The sequence below is a fragment of the Crocuta crocuta genome, unplaced genomic scaffold (genome assembly GCF_008692635.1).
Source record: "Crocuta crocuta isolate KB4526 unplaced genomic scaffold, BGI_CrCroc_1.0 scaffold762, whole genome shotgun sequence".
Lineage (NCBI taxonomy): Eukaryota > Metazoa > Chordata > Mammalia > Carnivora > Hyaenidae > Crocuta > Crocuta crocuta.
The window spans coordinates 881871-894761 of record NW_027529524.1 but is presented as its reverse complement, the minus strand read 5'-3'; the positions used below and the strand labels follow the sequence as shown (position 1 = coordinate 894761).

The 12891-nt window shown below is 46.6% G+C and overlaps 1 pseudogene; it reads right to left on the bottom strand.

Annotated features, from left to right (window-relative positions):
* Window positions 1-2557: 2557 nt before the first annotated feature.
* Window positions 2558-12103, bottom strand: LOC144228957 (dolichyl-diphosphooligosaccharide--protein glycosyltransferase subunit TMEM258 pseudogene; annotated as a pseudogene).
* Between the last annotated feature and the right edge of the window lie 788 nt (window positions 12104-12891).

Genomic DNA, 12891 nt, shown 5'->3' with positions numbered 1-12891 from the left:
TGATAGCAGTGGAAGAGGAGACTATCTTCCCTGATGGAAGGGGAGAGGTTGGAGGAAGCAAGGGGGAAAAGGGAGGAGCCCATAGTGGGCGCTCCATACATGCTTCCTGAGTCAAGGGGTCTGGTGCTAGTAAGGACATATCCATCAGCAAATGGGAGGTCTCCCAGATGCCCAGCGCAGGGCTGTGTGCTTGGGAGGACAGGAACACAAATAAGAACTCCACGTGAGGATGTACAGGCAACTGTCAGACAAACACAAAATGTGTAAACAACTGTGCTCCAGGAAAAGAAGTGCTGAGAGCCAGAGCGGTGTGGGAGCAATTTTCTGGGAGGAAGAGATTATTTCCAACTGAGAGAAACAGAGCAGGCTCCTGGATGAGGTGACATTTGATCTGAGCCATGAGGGGCGGGTAGGACCGCACCCTGTAGTGGGGAAGGGTACTCTGAGATAAGACCACGAAAGACAAAGGCCTGGAGGTACATGTGGTAGGCAGGCCCCATGTGCCTGCAGGTGAGGGACCGGAGGAGACTGACAGAGCAGGGTGGGCCCACTCCCGGAGGACTGTGTGTGCTGTGCTAAGCAGCTCAGCTTTCCCCTGCATGATGGGGAACCAGGGGAGCTTTGTGGTGGCAGGGGACAGGTGTTGCCTACCAAGAGGCTACATAAAAATATTTTTCGTCTAGGTTATTGTTCCAATGTGGACACGTCTCCCGCATTGGGAGCAGGGTTAGGAAGAGTAATGCTGATGACCTGTAGAAACCCATTCACCCTGAGGATTTCTCCTCAGACCTGGGAGGTGTAATGGGAATTGCCCTTAACCAGGAACCAGGATGTCTGAGCCCAATTCCTGCTATATCCCTAATTCGCTGTGTAGCTTTGCTCAGGTGCCTCTATGGGTCAGTTCCTTCATCTACAATACAAGCGGGCTGACCACCTCCAAGGGCCCTTTTCACCTCAACTCTCCCCATATTAAGCTAAGATCCTCATATCAGCCCCTTGTCCTCCTAAGAACACAGCACAGAGCCAGGCAGACACTGGAAAGCTCAGCCTTCCTTCCTGGGCTGTCACATGGGGGAGGCAGAGTGGGCCAGGCATGCCTAGAGGTCCTAAGCCCCCACCCATCACTGGTTGATCCAGGGGGGAACGTTCAACCTGAAGGGGGCAGGGGAAAATGAAGGGTGCCAGAGGACAGGCAGATCGCTGACTTGCTCAGGGAGGGCGTGGGGCTGGAGTGGAGGAGAAGTGAGCTTACCAACCACTTTCTTCCCAAACCAGCTCCAGGCCCAGGGCGGGGCATTTCACAAAAGGACACAAGAAGCTCTGTGAACATTTCCTGCCCCACTCCAGCCCCCTCCTGGCAGTACAGCTCGGCTCAGGGTTAGCTCACTGCTGGCTCAGCGGTCAGTTTTCTCACAAGAGCTGAGTGTCTAGGCCAGGGACTTCCTATAAATGCTGGGTCCACCACATTGTCAGAGCTCTCAGTGTGGCTTCTCAGCCTGGGGAAGTGAGGTGCCAACTTCCTTAGGCAGGAGCCAGCATGCCAGTTCTTTCTTTTCTCCATGACCCCACCCCCAACCAAAACTCTTTAAACCTTTATTCTGGAAGGTCTCTTTGATTGACCCACCCACATTAAAACTTCCTTCACATTTTCTTAGGTCATGTTTTGCTACAGCCTTCTGCCTTCAACTGCTCTGTTTTCTGGCATTCTCCAGATATTTAAAAAAGCAATTGTCTCATGTGTGGGATGGTATCTGCTTCCAATTCAGTTGTAGCCTATGCTTTCTTTTTATTCTGGGTATCTCCCTTCATTTCAGAGAGCAGCCAATAGGAGGTGCCATTTTCTTCTAAGCACCCCAACACTTGCTTCTCCACCATGCAGGGAGAGTCCCTGCTCCAGCAACCAGGGCTCCCAGGTGGCTTTTATTAGATGACCCCTTGACAAGCCCTCAGAACCCTCCCTGGAAGGGCAGGCAGGGCAGTTGAGGGAACTTGAAACTTGCCTTTGGGAGGACTTCTGCCTATTGGGTAAGTTAACACTTGCAAATAGGCAGATGTCTTGTCCCTCAAGAGACCAGTTCTGGGACTCTTGGCCTGTGTCCAGGTCCCTGGCTACACCGCACTTCCTGGCCTGCGTGTGTACAGTATGCACCCATTTGTTTGACCAGAGGTGTACAGGGCCCTGCACACCTGTGTAGCTGGAGCCTGGACCCAACCACTTGCACATTAACCCTGAAGTGGTAGATGTAAATTGGCAACAGTTAATCCCTGTTTGGACTTGCTGCCTGATGGAGTCCCAGGCCTCTCCGGCAACCAGGACACTGCGTGTCTCTCCCTGGAAGTTACAGCAGCCAACCCAGTGGCCCCACACAAGCAAGGTGCCCAGTGTTCTCCCTCTCTGCCTTCCGGAGTTATATGCTCATTTGTGTAGGACAGGTTCGGGGGTTATACAGATGCCTGGTTCTCCCAAGATCCTGATTGTGTGTCCTAGTGTCTCCTGGTCTCTATTCTGCTCCAGGTCCCTGACTACCATAACCTTCATGGCCCCAGTACATGCAGCTCACACCCCATCACCAGGCTGCAGCTTGGGTAGCTGCTGCCCACTGCAGGCCAAAAGAGATGAAAGTCCAGCTCCAATTACCTACATAGTCTCCAGCGTGGAGGGCACTCATGCACCTAGAGTCACCCTGAGGCAGCAGCAACAAACTAATGACAGTCAGTCCTCACTGGGATCTGCTGCCTGAAGGGTCCCATGCTTCTCCATAACAAAGAGTTCCCAGGTGTCTCTTATTACATGGTACCCTACCAGCCTTCAGGACCGCAGAGGCAAGAGAGTCAAGGAACCTCAAGGCCCACATTCAGGGGAACCACTGCCTCTTATCTAGGTCAGGGCATGGGATTAGCAGAAACCTTGTCTCTCAAGAACTCTCTCTTAGGATCCAGCCTATCCCAACACTTGCCCTGTCAAGATCCCTGGCTACTCTGCATTACTCAGCTTGGGCATGCCCAGCACTCTCCTTTCAGCTGACTTGAGGCACTAGGGGCACCGTAGGTCTGTGCAGCTGGGGCTGTATGGTCTCCAATGTGGTGGGACCACGTGCAAGTCCCCACTGTGGTGGGGCCCACACACCTGCAAGCATCCTGAGCTTTAGGGGGTACTAGATATATGCCAACTTCTAAGCACTAACCTCCACAAATTCTCATATTTTTCACAAAAGACGCAAGGGCCAGGAAGGGCCAGGCAACTGACTAAAGTAGCCCCACCCCAATATGCGATACCTGGGAGTACTGAGTGCTGGAGAAGCCTTGGACTCCATCAAGCAACCAGTCCAAAAGGGACTCTCACCCTTTAAAAGCTGCCTCAGAAAAACCTGAGGGTGTTGACTCCCTCCACCCTGGAGGCTACGCAGGTGCTTGGGAACCAGCCTGAGCAATGTAGGCCTGCCCAAGGCAGGCTGACCAGGGGTTTACTAAGCATGCACATGCTGTGCAGAAACAGGACAGGAAATGGGAGAGGCTGGTCACCGGAGCAGGCTTTTTGGGCTACAAGGCCATCTACCTAATTCCAAGCCCTACTTACATAAATCAGATTGCCCCTGAAGATGGAGAAAACTATCTTGCCAGGGGCAGAGCCAGACAGGCTGGCCAGAGTGTCTTCCAGTAAGACAGAATTGGAAGCCTTGACAGCTGGACAAGCCTGGGACCCCATTCAGAGTTAGTACAAATAGACTATTGTAAGTTTAAAACTGCAGCCTCATTGGAGCATCACATTCCCTGATACCAAACTATACTACAAAGCTACAGTAATCAAAACAGTGTGGCACACAGACACATGCATTAATAGAATGAATAGAGCCCAGGAAAAATCCATGCATACAATGGTCAATAAATTTTGACAAGGGAAGCAAGAATATACAATTGGGAAAAGATGCTGTCTTCAGTAAAGGGTGTTGGAAACACTGGACAGTTACATGCAAAAGAGTGAAATTGGACCACTATGTTACACTGTACCCAAAAATACACTCAAAATGAATTACAGATTTAACTGTAGGATCCAAAACCATAAAAATCCTAAGAGAAAATATAGGCAGGAAGCTCTTTGACATTGGTCCTAGCAATATTTTTCTGGACCAGTCACCTCAGGCAATGGCAACAGAAGCTAAAATAAAACAAACGGGCTAACATCAATCTGAAAAGCTTTCGCACAACAAAGGAAACCATCAACAAAATGAAAAAGGCAACTCAGTGAATGGGAGAAGACATTTGCCAGTTGTACATCCAGTACAGGGGTAATGTCCAGAATATATAAAGAACTTGTACAACTTAATGTCAAAACTACAAATAACCCAATTAAAAACCGAGCAGAAGACTTGAATAAAATTTTTTCCAAAGAAAACACAGGTACCCAACAGGCTCATGAAAAGATGTTCAACACCACTGATCATCAGGGAAATGTAAACCGAAACCACAATGACATATCACTCCCTACTTGTCAGATTTGCTATTATCAAAAAGACAAAAAATAACAAGTGTTGGGAGGGATGTGGAGACAATGGAACCCTCATACACTGTTAGTGGGAATGTTAGTAGATGCAGCCACTGTGGAAAATATTATGGAGGTCCCTCACAAAACTAAAAATAGAAATACCATATGATCCAGTAGTTCCATCACTGGAACAAAATCCAAAGAGATATATGCATCCTTGTGTTTATTGCAGCATTATTTACAATTGCCAAGATAGATGCAACCCTTTGTCCATCAATAAATGAATTAAGAAGATGTGGTATATATACATAATATAATACTATTCGGCTATGAAAATGAATGAAATCTTTAACATTTGCAAGAGCATGGATGGCCCTAAGTGTATTATGCTAAGTGAAATAAGTCAGACAAAGACAAGTAGAGTATGATTTCACTTATATGTGGAATTTAAAATCAAAACAAACAAACAAAACAAAACAGAAACAGATTCATAGATACAGGGAAGAAGCTGTTGGCTATCAGAGGAGGAGGGAGTCATGGGTGGATGAAACAGGTGAAGGGGATTAAGTATAAACTTTCATTATATAATAAATAGGCCATGGGGATATAGTATACACTTGGGGAATACAGTCTATGTAATTAGAATAACTTTGTATGGTGACAGAATGTTAACTTGACTTATCCCAATGATGATTTCGTAATATATAAAAATACTGAATCACTATGATGTACACTTCAAACTAATAAGATATTGTATGTCAATTTTAATTCAATAAAATTTTTAATTAAATTTGAAAAATAAAACTGCTACCTCAAAAAGATTCTGGAGGTGGGCTCCCTTCACCATGAATACTATGTAGTTGCTCTGGACCCAAGTGCCCAAGACCTACTAAAGGAGAGTGCACTGCTAATGCAGGGCTGCCAGGGATCTAGAACAGGGCAAGAGTTTGCAGATGTGGGTTACAAGAGGTGAGGCTCTCAGGGTCTAAGGGGTTTATATAGTCACATGCCTTATATGCACAAACGAGCAGTGCCCACCTTAGGCACAGCTGGAGGATACTGGACTAGCCACGGCAGGGAAGGGCAACTGACTGGCAATTACTCCAATAAGACACAATCCAGCTGTCTGGCAAGGGAGACACCTGGTACCCAATCAGGGAATAGGTCCAAATATACTGTGCATGTACTGTGCATGCAGGGCTGTGAAGTTCAAGGTTGCCAGGGAACCGGAAAACAGTGAGGGTCTGGAGAGGCTGGGTCATAGGATTAGTCTCTAGGGCTATAAGGAGTATGTCTAATCGCAAGACATAACCTGCATAAGTGAGCATATTTTTCCTGAAGACACAGCTGGAAGATACTGGACTATATTTCCAGGGTGGTGAAAGTTGGATGAACAGTGAGTTATTCTTCCAATAAGAGAGCTCCAGGGTCCTTGGTTCAGAAGAGTCCTTGACCTGATCAGGCAGCAAGTTCAAAGAAGAACTGACTCTCACCAATTTGCAGCCACTGCCTCAGGGGGATTTTGGGGAGAGTGAGCCGGGGACTATATACCGAAATTCTGGGCCCAAGGGCCTTCACACCTGTTTGTGCTACCTTGCAAGTCTATGAGCCCCAGGAGAAGCTGACAGCTTCTCAGAGTGAAGTCACCCATTTCCCATTCTTGGTTGGCTTCATCCAACCAAGTGCCTCCAAGTTGGGGTGCGTGGCCCTGTCATGGGAAGGAACTAATTGGTTATGCCCCCACTACACTGCCCTAGGACCTCCAGTGGAGGCTCCATGGGGCAAGGACCTGGAGTTTGTTTACCATGCAGTCAGAGGAGGGCCTGTTTCCAAACAGGCACCCATAAATGCTCTGTGAAGGATGTATGTTCCCCAGGGGTCTGGGGAGGGGAGGATCAGGAGCTCGACTGTGGATTCTTATGTTTTCAGTCCTAGAGGAACCCCAGAATGGGGGCAGCGTGAGAAGTTCTTCAAATCTGCTGTCCTTAAGAATACTTATTCTAGCTTCTGTTTAGAACCAGGCAAAAGTTGCACCAGTGGAGCATGCAACTCTTGATCTTGGGGTTGTAAGTTCAAGCTCCACGTTGGGTGTATACATTACATAAAAACAAAATCTTTTAAAACGTTTTAAAGTCTTTTCAAAGTCTAGAGGGCCTCGTCTGGAAAGACACAGAGTTCCCCACCCCACCCAGGGGGCAGTATGGCCACCTCAGTTGAGAGTGCTGGTGGTGGGGAGGGGGCAAATGAGAAAACTGGAGAGAAGGTGAGGGTAGACAACCTGGAATGAGGGAGAGGGAGAGAGAGGGAATGAGTGAAAGGGAGTGAGACAGGGCAGAGAGAAGGAGGGAGGGAAGGAGGGAAGAAAGAGGGAAAAGGAAAGGAGGGAGGGAGACATTGGTTCAACTCTAGCTGCTACAACCTCAAATTCTGAGATTCCAGCACAACACTAGGTTGTGAGGGCGCACAATGGTCTGGTCACGGTGCAACTCTTGTAACTGTAGCAGCTTAGGTTTGAATTTGAATCCTAACAGAGAAAGGACTCCCTGTGCGACAGCAAGCGATTCTACATTTTGAACTTGGTGGCTTCCCCTTTCTGTCCATGGAGCAGGAGGGCAAGATGGCCCAGGGACAGAACCCTGGAGGACTCGCGGTCAGGGGCCCTCAATGCCTGGAGTCGGCAGTCCTTCCTGCCCCCTGCCCTCTTCTGATCTCTCACTTGGGGGCTCCTGGGGTCAGGAGTCCTACCTGCATGGGCCTCTAGGGACCCCTGGGCTTGAAAAAACAAGGACTCCTGCTGGTCTCTATTTCCCTGTCATAAGCTGTGTGTACTCATCCAAGACCCCTGTGCTGAGGTGACCAAAATAGGCAATTTCCTGTCTGTCATTGCTCATCTCTGACCAAAAATCCAGGGTGTCACAGACTATGAGTCTGGAGTTCTCTCTTATCCAGCAAGAGAGCAGATGTAGAATTGAATGAATACAAGAGAGGCTAATGTCCGGGAGGAGACAAGAGCCCTGAACAGGGGTCTCATCTCTGTACTTATTGGGCTCTCAAGATCTTACACCTGTGGTGAACGTGAAGCAAACAATCAGAGAGTAATCATTAACTTGTGTGATTAAGAAGCAAAGGATCTGGTGGGCAAGTGGTGTTTGTGATCAAGGTACATTGGCGTCAAATAGGAAAGCAATTTCCTGCAGGTGATATAAGGAGTTACTTGCGATCCCATTATAATATCTCACTGGCTAACCCAGGGTGCTCTTTCCCCATGGTGGCGGCTTTCTGCCCTAAACTTTTTTCTAATCCATTTATGTAAGTAGAATCTATTTCCCCTGTGGCAAGTGTAGGCTCCTACAGCAGGCCCAAGTATCTTTCAAAATTGAAAGTGAGCAAAAATCGTATGGTAAAGAACAAATAAATCTAGGAAAATTCAAGTGACATCTCTGGAATACTTCCACAGGCTGGGAAGTTCTATGGTGGGAAACTAGACCCCTATGCTGCCTGATTTATAAAAGCTATGTCCCCATTCAGCACACCTAGGGCTACCCTTTTCCTACAACCCACATCCCACCCCCTGTCCTCATCTTCCCTCCCACATTGCTCATCCGACCAATGGGCGCCTCAGCTGCTGCGGTGCAAGTGACTTCAGGATCCCTCCCATTTTTGGCATCTGCGGATCCGGGCACTGCTAGGAAGCAGCTTACAGTGGGTTTCTGCCCTCTGCTCTGGGTTCCTTTTGCGGGAAAGGAATTCTGGAATCCTATCTTTTGCCTATCCCAAACGTTTTTAAGTAAAGAAAGAGTTATAAAACAATCTATAGGAATTATGCCATTAATATGGGGGGGAAAAAGGCTATGTGTGATGTATGTAAACAGCTGGATTCTATCTCAAAGTACTACTTGGTGTGTTTTCTGAACAGATATTTACTACTTTGCTTTCATAATATCCCAGGGACCATTTTTTCCCTTCCCCCCACACTATCGAGAATACAAATAAGGATTCATGGTAAGATGCAGCTGGCTAAAATGAGGGATAGAAAGGTGTTGGCTTGAAAAGGAAGGTTTGGTTTGTTTGTCTGCTTGCTTGCCTTTCTTGCCGGCTGACTGGGGAGCAGGAGAAGCTGGAACAGGTGACCTACTTGTGTCTTAAAAACAGAGAGCAAGGAGTGGAATTACGTGATCCATAAGGGTGCCTCTGGGCTCAGGGAGTAAGATGATGCTTCAGGAGAATCATGAATGTGGCTGAAGTGAACTCAACACCAAGCTGATTTCCAAGGAACCCTTCCTTTCTTCCTCCCTTCCCCCATATCTCTCTGTCACTCTGTCTCTCCCTACATCTCCCTCCCCCATAGTCCTGCATCTTTCCCTTCCCTCCCCAGCACTGTTAGAAATAGACTCTGGCCAATTTGATCTAAAATATACTTAATTTCAGGAATATTTGTAGTTCAGAGGATCTCCAGGAAACTAGAGAATCAGGGTACGCAGAGAAGGAAGAATAGGAAAGTCAACCAAATAGAGCTACACACAAAACCACACTCAGCATCATCTGAGAAGGGTATTCGTTCCCCCTACTGAGTGATAAACCCTGTGGCTTTGCACAGGTGACCTATACCCTGGATTCCAAACACCACCAATGGCTCCGTGACTTTTGCTGCCCCTGGATGGTGTTACCCTGGACTTGGGGATATTATTATGTTGAAAGGGCCAGAAGGATTATCCACAGTGCATGCTCCTTGAGTCTCTCAACTCATGTTAAAAGCTGGAATAGTCATTTCTGATTGGGATTGTCTAGGACAGAGTAATATACCCATTTCTTAGCCTTTAGAGAAACTGTAAAAGCATGTATGTGGTCCTTCAAGTTTCAGAAAGTGAGAAATTTCTCATGTGGAAAGTGGATTCAGATATAGATGTCCTATATGTAACAAAAGATCTTCATATGCCCAATACCCTGCAGTTAGTCTTGTGGAGAACATATAAATCCAGTGCCAATATCACCCCCTGATCCTCTCCCAAATACACCTGCTTGCACAACCCAACTTCAGACACTGATAATAATATAATAATACCCTGAGCAGAAGGTGAGAGCTTGGAATCCATATATGGGGATGGTTGATTCAACATTCATTATTATTTAAATTATTTACAATGATACTTAAAAGTTTTTAAAGTTCCCATTTCTGGGAATAGAGCATTGTTCTAAAGCCATGGCTACAAATAGTTGCTAGAGCATGTTTTAAGTCATATGTATCCATCAATGACCCCTGTAGAAGTTTCCTATTGCTATTCTTGAAACGATTACCACAAACTTAGTGGCTTAAACAACACAATGCTATACTTATGGTTCTGGAGATCAGAAGTCCAAAATGAGTCTCACTGCACTAAATCAATATGGCAGCAAGGTTAAGGTGCTTTCTGGAGGCTCCAGGTAGAATGTTTATTTGCCTCTTCCAGTTTCTAGAGATGCCCATATTTTTGGCTCACAGCCCCTTCCATCCCCAAAGCTAGCTATGGCTGATCAGTTACTTTCGCACCACATAGACCTTTCTGGTTACATTGGACCCTCTAAGATAATTTTCCCAGCTCAAGATTCTTCATTTAATCACATCTACAAAGACTCTTTAGCCATATAATGTAGCATATTCACAAATTCGTGGGCTGAGGAAGTGGACATCTGTAGGAAGAATTATCCTACCACAGCTACTCCCCTCAGTGAACACATTTCTACAAGCATGTCAGTCAATACACACCCCTCACTCCTTAAAGTCAGCAAGTTGAAAGCAACTCAGTTCTCTGTTTCTGGAGTGCCAACCTTTCAGCAACTGACACCAACTAATTTATGTCCCTAACATTCAGTATTCCCTGATTTCCCAAAAATTCTACATAAGATCAGCAGTCTCTCCCGCTCAGAGAGATTGTGCATGATTGACAGGGATTTCCTTACTTAAGTAAGCAACAAATTAACTCTGTGCTTGTTATTGCAGAAATTATGAGGAGTCTTGTCATTTTTCAAAATGTTTCAATATCACATGTATACAGTTACCAAAAAAGAACAGAATGAAAGAGAAAATATAAAAGAAGACCATGCAAGTGTTGAGGCATTGGAATTGAAGAGAGAGAAGGAGAAAATCTGTGTGGAGAGGAATATGAGGATCCAGTCCCTGGGAAGTTCCTAGGAATAAAAGCTGGGAGCTACATGCAGTTTTATGGGGAACTGGACTAGAGGAGTGTGTATGGACTGAATATGTACCCCCCCCCCAATTCATATGTTGAACTCTAATTCCCAGTATGACTGTATTTGGAGAAAAGGGTCTTTACGGAAGATATTGAGGTTAAATGAAGTCATAGGCATGGGACCCTTGATCCAATAGCTTTGAAGTCCTTATAAAAAGAGATAGCAGTGACTTGAGTTCCCCTCCCTCTTGGCCCCTCTTTCCCAGCCCAAACACCCAGAAAAGGCCATGTGAGGACATAGGGATAAGAGGCTACCTGTGAGCCAGGAATAGAGCTCTCACTAAAAACTGAATTGGTGAGAACTTGTGATATTGATCTTAGATTTCCAGCCTCCAGAAATGTGAGAAAATAGACGTCTGTTGAAGCCACCCAGTATGTGATATTCTGTTATGGCAGCCCAAACTGACTAACACAAAGGTTATCTAGCCATTGGCCTAGGCAGCTTATCTTACCTGGGCATTTCCAGAGTCGGACTCAGTTTTGTTCATACCCTGGAACTGGCACTCATAACCTAGTTTCCTCGTGTGAGGGCTGATCTGTGACTTTATTTGTTTTTAAGGTAAGCTCTATGACCAGTGTAAACACCCCAAGATCAAGAGTCCCATTCTTTACCAACTGAACCAGCCAGGTGCCCCTGATCACCTGGTTTGTGATTTCATAGCATAATTTACTACATGTAGAAATAACCTAGGCCAATGATCTTCTTGGAATTTCCTTTGGACAAGTTTGATGTCAAATATCAACCTAGAATGACCTGGGAGAACTGGATCCAGATTCTGCAGCATGACTCCGTGAGCCTATGTAGCCTGCTCTTCCTATTCTCTTGGGAGATTTCTGTGCTTCTGACTCTCCAGAACCACAAGACAAATGTTCAGCTGCTGGTGAGAGACCTGGGCTTAACTCTGGGGAGACCCAGTTGAAAAGGAAAGAATCCCCAGAATTAGGGCATAGAGGTGGGGGGGTTTAGATGATGTTACTGTGCGAGGAAAGGAAGCTGTGGATGAGAGACCCTTAACCCACTTTTCTTTTTTATGATGTTCACACATATGTCTTATTGTGAGCAGCAGGTAGGACACTTCCAGCAATAGTAACAAAAACAAAATTAGTTTATAAAAGCAGGGATTCAGTGAAGCCACCAGGTTGGAATTCTTGGAAGCTCTTATGTAGATGCCCACTCAGAAGAGCAGAAAGAGGACCCCAAAGCCCATGAAGAGTGAGGCCACCAGGCAGATGAGAAGTTCTTCATAGACACCCTGGGAGCACATGGTGGAGGTAACCTCACAAATGAAAAACCAGGCAGTGAAGAATATGCACTGGCCAACAGCACCAGGGGCTGATGGGGAAGACAGTCGGTTCCAGGGCAGATGAATCTGCTCATGGCCTCTAGTTCCATTTTGCCAGGCTTGGGTAATCCACTAATCTAGGCTTGCCTGCTCCATCTTGAAGTTTCCTTTTACACAGGTCAACACAGGAAAGGCTGTGCTGGCCTGAGAGAACGATGGGAGAACACTTTCCACCAGCGAGAAAAGCACAAATCTTTCTCTTTGGTCAGAACCTGGGAAGGGCAGCCTCCACAGCCACCTGTCCCCCAACCCCTCCCTGGCCAGGCCTGGGGAGAGCCTTAGACCAAGGCAGTGGTGGGATGCAGGGGTGACCAAAAGTCAGGAACACCTGCCCACTCAGGACATCTGACTACAAGATACCCATGCACTGGGAATGTAAACTGGTGCAGCCCCTCTGGAAAACAGTGTGAGGTTCCTCAAAAAATTAACAATAGAACTCCCCTATGACCCAGCAGTAGCACTGCTAGAAATTTCCCCAAGGGATACAGGAGTGCTGATGCATAGGGGCACATGGACCCCAATGTTCATAGCAGCACTCTCAACAATAGCCAAAACATGGAAAGAGCCTAAGTGTCCATCAACAGATGAATGGATCAAGAAGATGTGGTTTATCTATACGACGGAATATTACATGGCAATGAGAAAGAATGAAATCTGGCCATGTGTAGCAACATGGATGGAACTCGAAGTGTTATGCTGAGCGAAATAAGTCCGACAGAGAAGGACAGCTACATATGTTTGCACGTATAGGAGGACTAGGAGGAACTTAACGGAGGACCATGGGGGAGAAGAAGGGGGAAAAAGGTGGGGGAGAGGGAGAGAGGCAAACCATGAGAGA